Here is a 10,457-nt window from a genome sequence, read left to right as displayed (position 1 = left end):
CAGAACTTGCGGAAGACTTCCAATTTTTTGGATACTCCCCCACATCCTCAGAAGAGTGAGTACGTCTCCCGTATCCCACCCGCTTCCTAGGAAAACAGGCAGGAGAACCAGATAATGCAGGGAATTGTCTCTCAAAATGAAGGTGGAGGAGCTATAATGATACAAATTACCATATTAGCCCAACCCCTTCTTCGAGGACCTGCTATTGTGGGATTTATCATCATGGGGCGGGGCCATAATGATGCATTTGGCCCTGCCCCCAAAGTACCCAGCTGCTTCTCCCGGAGAGAAGTGTTAAAAAATCATCAAGTACGGTCCTAGCCGCATAAACAGACGCACAACGCTAACAGAGTTGCATGGGACCTGGCGGCTCACTCATGCTAGGCATCTAGCGCTGCATGGTGTATTGAGGCTAGAGGTATGTATGAGGAAACATCTGTACATAGCTTATTCTCTATTTCTATTGGGATGTAGTTATGTGACCGCCAGTCACAATACCGACGGCTACATCCCGCCCCTCTCTAAATTCCGACAGTCGACATCCTGACTAACAGGGACTATTCCCACTCATGTGAACGACACCCATACAGTGGGAATAGATTCCACAGCGTGGTGAGCTTTGTTGCGCTCGAAACCCCACCTCTCCACCCCCCCACGCTGGCATTCTGCTGCTGGGATCCCGCAGTTGGTATGCTGACCACTGGGATCCCCAGCGCCCATTCTGTTATATCCCCAAGCTCTGTATATTTAGAACACAAAAACAACTTTAAATGCTGTGAGTTTAGAATATGTGTCTAAGCTGCGCTGGCTTTGTAGAAAAACACCAGTCATTTGTCTTTTTGTGGACATGTTTGTGGTGTGGATTATTAGGGCTCTTTTCTTCTTCTCAGAAACATATGTCATATATTGATTAGGAAGGTTCTGTGGTTATCAAGCCCTTTGAAAGACTGATGGCTTGTTGCTCTCTGTAAATGTTCTTTCTGAAGTAATGATTGGACTAGAAGGGTTTGTTGTGCTGCACAGCTGATTCTCGTTCAGGGCACAGAGTTAATGTATAGAAAACGTACACCTGTAGCTTGCGCTCTGCCTTGAAGCCCAGTTCTTACTAATTACCCCCAAATTCAGGGTTATAGTAAGGATCTAGAATGTCTGTCAACTCCACATGCCAATCTGCCTGTCTAAACTACATCAATGAATGCCTTTATCTTTAATAAGCACTGTGCTTATGTAATTTATATTCTGCCTTTTCCTGCTCTATCCTAACAAAGCAGCAGCTTTAAGAACATTAAAAGCCCATTCTTCTGAAAGCTCGCTCTTTGGGCCATTTTAATGTATGCTTGAAGAAAAAACCATATGCTGCTGTATCTATTGTGCATGCCCAGCTCTTGCCTCCTTTGTCTCTTAATGAGAGTGTTCAACGTTATCCTGGTGGTTTAACATGAGCAGAGAAAAGGAATACCTAGACTACAATTGTATGGTGCAGCACTTTCATCTCAGTGACGGCATTGTGTTGTCAGGCAAGGGGTTAAATGAAAAGTTAGAGGAAAATATGTTTTTAATATGTACTTTGAAAGAGGTGATTAAATTAACTCCACAATCCCAAAGTAAAAAAGGAAGCCAGAGTGGTGGATATTTCTTGTTATGTTTTATGTACTATTACTTTTCTTACTTATTTATTCTGTTGGTCCATGATGAGCTGCTATCTTGAATGAATAATTTCACTGTGGCTAAGGACCAGTAATCATGTTTACCTTCTATTTATTAGAGCGTGTTCCTTTTCAGGAGTGAGGAGGCCACAAATACAAACGATCTATTGAGTGGCTGCAGATCTCTATGTAGTTTCTTGTGTGTTAATAATCACCTCATAAATGGAGCGCACCCACTATTAACGTTTTGTGTACCAGGTGCCGGCCAAGAACAAGGTTTTCTCCAAATTCCTTCAACTGTCTGCATGAAAAAGGGAAAGTATTCAGTGTCAAAGTAGCAACAGGTCAGGCAGTCATTACTGTTAGATACAGTATCTAGCAGGTATTAATAATGTAATCCTGAAGAAGGGTTCTGCCCCCGTCTGTTCCTATCTCTGCTTAAATCAATACACGTACTCTTCATGAGGATGAGTCACTGACTATTACCTGCGTGCAACATTTCTTTCTTTAGCTTGCAATTGAACAGCAGCCAACTAATTGTAAATAGCCAGGAAATCTCACCAGATACTGTTTTATATTAATGTATTAATGTGCAGCCATTGTGTCATTCCATACCACATCATCACAAAAAAGGTAACTTTTCAACCAAACAGTTTCAGATTTTCTTGAAATTTGATTGGATGATAGACGATATAAAGTTACTTTCATATGTAAAATTTTAGCCCTCAGTGCTTGCAAGGTCATCTACAAAAAATCATAACTGTGCTTCTAATTGTGGTAGAATTTTTATGTTGGTTTTGTTTTAACGCTAAGGGACCATAGTTTTTATAAAAATAGTTTTAGATTTAAATATTGAGTTTTACATTTCAAGGACACATGATTTGACCTTGAATACCTAAAATGAAAGGTGTACTTTGAATTTTTTGTACATAAAGTATGTTATACAGTTAAATACAATCTCTCTTTTGTATAAGTTTCATTTTGGGATGCCTTTGGGAACAGGTAAAAAAAAATCTGAAAATTATACATATCACATTCAATGAAAATCTTGATTGTGATCACGAGATTTATGCAGTGACACATTTCCCATTAGGCACATGAGGCATGCGCCTAGGGGCGGCACTTGGATGCTTGGGTTGGTACTGTTTGCCCGCAATGTACCAGTAACTAAAATATTTCCACTGTACCATGTGCCATCTTGATTGAAGTGTGAATGGGTAGGACATGCATATACTGCCTCTGTAAGTTATCCTGCTAGTAAATATGTAAAAATGTCATAGTTAGCGGCCATTACTGTTGTGCCTAGTGGCGCCCTCACTCCTATATCCACCCCTGGATTTCTGTACCCTAGAATGATGTATAATGCTGTATACAAGTCAGTGGCTCCTTCTCATCAGTAATGCTTTTTCTGTGTTTTGGGTGTCCACAGCAGGTAGTGTGTAGGGTCTTCTAGTTCAAGTCTGAGGATCAGCCTTATGCTGGCCATACACTTGTGCGATGCCCTGCGACGTGACATCGCGGGGCATCGCACCGGCAGTTTAGGTGCGATGAAATCACACCTGAACTGCCAAAGTGATTACCATGCGATCGATCTCTGGCCGCTCCCGGCTTGTGCCCATCGCACAACCCAGTGCGATATATCTCATGTGGGCTTAAAACCACATGCGATCGCACTGCGATGCGAGAAATATTAAGTGCAGCACATAATATCTTGAGACGCGATATTTGACCGGCGTGCCCGCGCATCGCGTCTCAAGGCACTAAAATGTGCATACAATCCTTCGATTTCTCTCACAGATGTGGTCGAAATCGAAGGATAGCACCGATTATCTCACAAGTGTATGAGCACCATTAAGCTAAGTACACACTATACAATTATCTGGCAGATAATCTGCCAGATCTGGCTGGTTGGAATGAAAATCTGCTTCCAAACACTGGAAAACTAACAACCTGGCGTTCATACAAATTGGTTAAACACAATTTTAACCAACTTGGATGAACGACTGTTTTTGTCCATTTTGCAGTGTGTGGGATCATTACCAGATTTTCATTCCAACCAGCTAAATTTGACAGATAATCTACCAGATAATTGTACAGTGTGTACCTAGTTTAAGTGAGAACGTGTTCTCTTAGAATGTTCACGATGTCTGGCTGATGAGGGTACACATATGATGGTGATGGACCATTGGGATGTAGAAAACTGATGTAGGGGCCTGACAGTGGAGGGTGATACGCCACTGACTCTGCCCAATCACTTTACCCCCTGTCCTGTACTCACTGTGTCCCATCACCCAGCTCATTGTCCTGTAGTCAGTGTCCCATCACCCTGCCCCCTGTGCCTTATCACCCTGCCCAGTAGTCACGGTGCCCCATCACCCTGCCCCTGTCCCGTAGTCACTGTGCCCCATCACCCTGTTCAGTAGTCACTGTGCCCCATCACCCTGTCCCGTAGTCACTGTGCCCCGTCACCTTGCCACCTGTCCCGTAGTCGCTGTGCCCCATCACTCTGCTTCTGCCCCGTCGTGACTGTGACTCATCATCCTGTTCCCTATCACCCTGTCCCGTAGTCACTGTGCCCCATCACCCTGTCCCGTAGTCGCTGTGCCCCATCACCCTGTCCCGTAGTCGCTATGCTCCATCACCCTGCACCCTGTCCAGTAGTCACTGTGCTCCATTACCCTGCCCCCTGTCCCGTAGTCACTGTGCCCCATCACCCTGTCCCGTAGTCACTGTGCCCCATCACCCTGTCCCGTAGTCACTGTGCCCCATCACCCTGTCCCGTAGTCACTGTGCCCCATCACCCTGTCCCGTAGTCTCTGTGCCCCATCACCCTGCCCTGCCGCGTCATCACCTTGCCACATATCCCATCACCCGGCCCCCTGTCCCATCACTCTGCCCCTGTCCCGTAGTTACTGTGCCCAATCACCCTGTCCCGTAGTCACTGTGCCCAATCACCCTGTCCCGTAGTCACTGTGCCCTATCACCCTGTCCCGTAGTCACTGTGCCCCATCAGTCAAGCCACTGCTTCCACCTTCCATATCCCGCAAGTCTTTCTCTCCAACAAGCAAATAAAATATAAACAGTACAGTACAGTGGGATTGCTTGCTGCATCTTCGGGCCCCATGGCAGCTACATCTCCTGCACCCTCTATAGTTATGCCACTGCGTTGATGTTGCGCCTTAGTGTGCACCATGACTGATTAGTGCCATCGCCAGTGGGCATCTCACGCAGCTTTACTGTTACACAAGCATGGAATAGACATAGGAATGATTATTACTTTCCCTCTTCATCACTAGAAGATTATTTATGGTAATGTTTGTTCATTAGATCAGATCAATTACATTAATTAATACAATTAGGAATAAATCTGGAAGGGATGTAATTTATTTTACGTTTAAAAATAGATAATATTGTACTATATTTTACAGGTGCTAATTAGATTACGTTCATTCCCCTATTCCTCATCTCCTTTATCACGGTGAGTCAGTAATCACAGTAACATTCCATCTTGATGCAGTTATGTATTATAATGTAAAGAATGAATCTAATTTATTGATATTTACATTTATGTTTTATGAAGTATAAATACTCATAATCCTTTCCACTTGTATTTTTCTGTGTTTTAGTATTCACTCTAGGTGCAGGTGGCATATTTTCATTTCTCTTTCATCCAATCTGGGGTACGCTGGACCATAGGATTGCAGGCTTGGAGTAGGAGCTGGCACTTAATTAGACTAGTAAAGTTTAACTTTGAGAGTAGCTCCTCCCCTCTGCAACCCATGATCTTCAGAGATTAAGTGCCCATGGAAGCTGGGCTGTTTTCATTAGCAGCCCTGTATTTTAGATTAGATTACTTTCTGCTGCGGGGTACACTGGGCTCCACAAGTCTGGACAATGGGGTGTAGAGTAGGATCTTGATCCGAGGCACCAACAGGCTCAAAGCTTTGACTGTTCCCAGAATGCACAGCGCCGCCCCCTATATCACCCCGCCTCCCAGCACAGGAGCTCAGTTTGTCAGTTGGTGCTGCAGTAAGCAGGCACTTAACAGAGGGGCTGCTCCAAGCAGCCCTGAGAAAAGCTTTTATGAGGTAAAAAGTGAAGACTTCAAGGGCAGCAGCGGTGGTAAATGTCTTGTGACATTCACTGCTGCAGCTCCAGCTCTCCCCAGCGGCGCTGTACACTCCCGAGCCCTGGTTGCCGGGTACCTACAGCAGAGGCTCCGGTTTTCTTCATGTTAGACACACACGGCTGGGGCTCTCCAGGATCGCGTGGCCGCGCTTCGGTCTTTATCGCGATCCGGCGCGGTCAGTGGGAGGCGGGCCGCGCGCGCTGGCGGTGGACACCGTGGATACAGGCGATCCCAATAGATCACCATGGCATGGGCGCAGGTCAGGTTTTCTCTTAAAACCGATTTTAATATCGCCCACAGTACCTGGTGGTTTTGCCAACAAGGGGGATAAGGCTTAGACCTGAAGCCCCTCCCCCAGTACCAGGGCGCCATTTCCAGCAAGTGTTCCCGCCCTTGAGCTGCATCTCTGTCTTTTCCTCACTCTCTGTCAGTGTCTGCGGCGCCATTACTCCTCAGCTCACTGTTCCTGGGACTGCTTGGGCAAATCCTCCTATGTAAAGCCGCCTGGTTGTCAGCGCTGTGCCTTTACATGACACTTAAGTATTCTACCTGCCTTTTTAGTCCGTGTTAGTAAGAAAGAGTGCATTTAGTCAGAGGTTTATAGTGCAATTACCCTGTGATATACATCCAGTTTCTTACTGTGTAGTGTTATATCTATTGACTATATAGCTGTGTAAGCTAGTCCAGTGCAGTATTATTGTTAGTAATAACCTCTGCATTGTACAAACGGTGACTATTTGTGTGTGCATTGATAGCTGAGTGGTGTCCATCTCGTGTCTTTCACTCAACTTGCTATCCCTATATTCTGTAACCTGAGGGGGCTTGGTGCGTCAGGTGTTATTTAATATAGGATTTTCACAAAGATATACTGTATTACGTATTTTTCTCTGTGATTTAGTCACAATATATCTCCTTTATCTCTGCTGGTGCTGACTACACTGCGCAGGGGTTTGGGTTTTGGGATATAGTGCTGCTAATAATTGTACTGTGTTACCTCATACTGCAAGTTATATCATGTCTGCTTCTGAGGGTAACGGTTCTGGGGCGGAACACAGAACCAGAGCCCACAGCTGCTGGTGTTGCTGAAACCACAGGCACATATGGGGAGAATATAGCAGCTGTGGGCTCTGGTTCTGGGGGCTCCTTGCCCCCCAGTGGGACTGTGGCAACGGAGGCACATACTGACCTTCCGTGGGCTGCTTTTTCCACGCTTCTGCATACGCTAGTTCATAAACTAACACCCCCTATGGGACCCCCCAATGCCGGTACAACCGTATGTGGTCCCTGCAGCTAACCCGCCGTGGGCGGACAATTTATCTGCTCAATTAAAGAAGTTGTACCAGTCCCTGACTACTAAAAGTCTGACCATCGCTCGCCTAAGTCCAAGAGGTCCTCTAAGCGAGCGCTCGTCTCCTCACAATCCACTGCTGTCACTGACACCTCGTCTGATGAAGACAGCACATACACTGACCCCACAGGTTCTGACGGCTGATGGGGAGGGTAGTTCACATGTGGATGTTCCTGATCTTTTGGAGGCTATTAAGTTAATTCTGCAGATTACGGATGATCCCAAGCCATCCGTTCCTCCTAAGAAACCAGATAGGTTCAAGAGTCAGAAGGTGATTAAACAAGTTTTACCTCACTCTGACCACCTAGTGGATATACGTCAGGAACCCTGTGCCTCAAAAGAAGATGCTGGCTCGCTATCCCCTCGCGCCAGAGCTGTCTAAGAATTGGGAAACGCCTCCTCCAGTAGACTCACATGTGGCTAGGATGGTGGTTTCCTCAGCCCTACCTGTCACTACCGTCACGTCTCTAAAAGAGCCTACGGATTAACGTGTCGAGGGTTGTCTAAAAGCGATTTACACCCTCACGGGTGCTGCACAAAGGCCCACTATTGCAGCTACATGGGCGTCAGAGGCTATTGAAGCATGGGCCTTGGAGTTAGAAGCTGAAATCTCTTCTGACCATGCTAGACAATGCTTGTCATATATTGTCACAGCTTCTCGCTATATTAAAGAGGCGGCTTCTGATGCCGGTATCCTAGCAGACAAGGCCTCTACTACGTCAGTCCTGGCTCGGAGGATATTGTGTCTGAGATCCTGGTCTGTGGATCTGGACTCTAGAAAAACCCTGGAGGTACCCCCTTTCAAGGGGGATATTTTGTTTGGGGAGGACTTAAATAAGATAGTGGCTGACTTGGCTACTGCCAAAACTGCCTGCCTGTCTGCCTAATACAGCTCCTTCTGTGTCGAAGGCCAAAGGCACGTCCTTTCGTCCCTTTCGTCCTTCAGGTAAAGCAAAAGGTCAGGCGTACCATAAGCAGGCCCGCACTTCCAAACCTGGTAAGCCGAAGCCCAAAAGAGCTTGGGCTGCTCGTCAGCCAGCAGCCAAGACCGATAAGCCTGCCGCATGACGGGGCGGGCCTCCCCCTGGGGGATCCCGGGGTGGGGGTCCGGCTTCTAGGTTATACCCAGGAATGGTTGAAGACCACTTCAGATGCCTGGGTATGGGAAGTCGTCACTCGAGGTTACACCATAGCCTTCAAAAACCAACCCCCTCATCGATTTTGCCAGACAGACGTCCCGTCGGACCAGACTAAGGCAAACATTCTGCATTTGGTGGTACAGACCCTCCTGGATACAGGAGTCGTAGTACAGGTGCCTCTTGCTCAGAGGGGCCAGGGGTACTATTCTCCGCTGTTTCTAGTCCCGAAACCGAATGGGTCCTCCCGGCCCATTCTCAACCTCAAGGCACTGAACAAGTTTGTGAAGGTTTCCAAGTTCCGTATGGAAACCCTTCGCTCTATAGTTCTGGCCTTGGAACCTGGGGACTACATGGTCTCCCTGGACATACAGGATGCTTACCTGCATATTCCTATAGCAGTGTCACATCAACAATACCTGAGGTTCGCTATTGGCAACCTCCATTACCAGTTTCGGGCGTTATCTTTTGGTTTAACAACGGCTCCGCGAGTCTTCACCAAAGTTATGGCGGTGATGACGGTGGTACTCCGCCGTCAAGGGGTCAGGATACTGCCGTATCTGGACGACTTGTTAATCCTGGCAAATTCCCCAGATCTTCTCCTGCGTCATCTGGATATGACGTGATATGGATAAGTAAATACAAAATGGAAGCTGGATGTCAGTTTGTCTATTGCTTAAAAGAAACTGTTGTTTTAAATGTGATTTTTATATGTTTGCAGAAACTTTGATTTGTAGTCAAAACAAGAAGTTAAAGCCAGCTGCGCAGTGTATCATAAGACTGCGGTTAGCTAGTGTTTTGCAAAATAAGAAATTGTATTCTGCAGAATAAAAATAATTAAAAGTAGGTTAAAGGTAAAATGTATTTTGATATTAAACCGTAATAATCACAAGATGTTGAGCTAATTAATTGGAAATCCCCCATAAGGGGAGTATATGAATTAATAATATATTCTGATAAATAAATTGTGATTGGTTTATGTATATGATTGGTCTGCAAATTTGATTGGATCATGTAACGCTGTAATGACAAGTATATAAGATAAAATCAACGTGTCAATGTTCAGTTCATGATATTCTTTTATCGTGAGCCCTGTGAATTTCACAATGCAATAAATCTACCAAAGAGACTTCATTGTTCTTCACTTATTTGAAACGGCTATAACAGACGGTCCGGTTTCTCAAATTATCTCTTTGACTCCGGAGGTCCATCTGTCGCTGCTCTGGTGGCTCCAGGACCGACAATTGTGCAGAGGCCGTCCCTTCTGGATATCCAACTGGGTCCTGTTGACGACAGATGTCAGTCCGAGGTTGGGGCGCGGTGCTGGAGCAGCACTCCTTGCAGGGTCGGTGGACCAAGGAGGAATCTCTCCTCTCGATCAACATTCTGGAATTGCGGGCGGTCTTCAGTGTGTTGAACCTAGCCCAGCATTTGATTCAGAACCGTCCTGTTCAAGTACAGTCGGACAACGCCACCACAGTGGCTTACATAAATCATCAAGGCAGCACTCGAAGCTGGCAATGAAGGAAGCCTCACGGATTCTACGTTGGGCAGAACGCCATCTACCGGCAATATTCATTCCGGGAGTCCTGAATTGGGAAGCGGACTTTCTCAGTCGTCAGGACGTGCATGCCGGCGAGTGGGGCCTCCATCCAGAAGCGTTTCAACTCCTCGTGGAAAGGTGGGGTCTTCCAGATGTGGATCTGATGGCGTCTCGACACAATCACAAGGTTCCGGTCTTCGGCGCAAGGACAAGGGATCCGCAAGCAGCATTCGTGGATGCGCTGGCAGTGCCGTGGAGGTTTCGGCTGCCGTACGTGTTCCCTCCGGTGTCACTCCTGCCCAGGGTAATTCGGAAGTTAAAGCAAGAACAAGGAAATCTTATCATAGCTTCGGCGTGGACCAGATGGCGCTGGTTCTCAGACCTGCAAGGCCTATCGTCAGAGCGTCCACTTCTACTTCCACAACGCCCAGACCTCCTCGTTCAGGGCCCCTGTGTCTACCAGGACCTAGCCCGGCTGTCTTTGACGGCGTGGTTCTTGAAGCTTCCGTCTTAAGAGCTAAGGGTTTCTCTGACGTCCTAAGTGGATGCTGGGACTCCGTAAGGACCATGGGGAATAGCGGCTCCGCAGGAGACTGGGCACAACTAAAGAAAGCTTTAGGACTACCTGGTGTGCACTGGCTCCTCCCTCTATGAC

At 46.7% G+C, this 10,457-nt stretch overlaps 1 protein-coding gene across 1 annotated transcript in view; it reads left to right on the top strand.

Annotated features, from left to right (window-relative positions):
* Window positions 1-5,669: 5,669 nt before the first annotated feature.
* The window catches only part of C1H5orf63 (chromosome 1 C5orf63 homolog), a 134,366-nt gene continuing 129,578 nt past the window's right edge, over window positions 5,670-10,457 (top strand). Inside the window, exon 1 of the mRNA XM_063961400.1 lies at window positions 5,670-5,734. The gene's annotated coding sequence lies outside the window, so the exon portion shown is untranslated. The remainder of the gene's footprint in view (window positions 5,735-10,457) is intronic.

Source organism: Pseudophryne corroboree, chromosome 1, assembly GCF_028390025.1.
Source record: "Pseudophryne corroboree isolate aPseCor3 chromosome 1, aPseCor3.hap2, whole genome shotgun sequence".
Classification (NCBI taxonomy): domain Eukaryota; kingdom Metazoa; phylum Chordata; class Amphibia; order Anura; family Myobatrachidae; genus Pseudophryne; species Pseudophryne corroboree.
The sequence above is the reverse complement of the archived record's forward strand: the minus strand, read 5'-3'. Positions and strand labels throughout refer to the sequence as shown.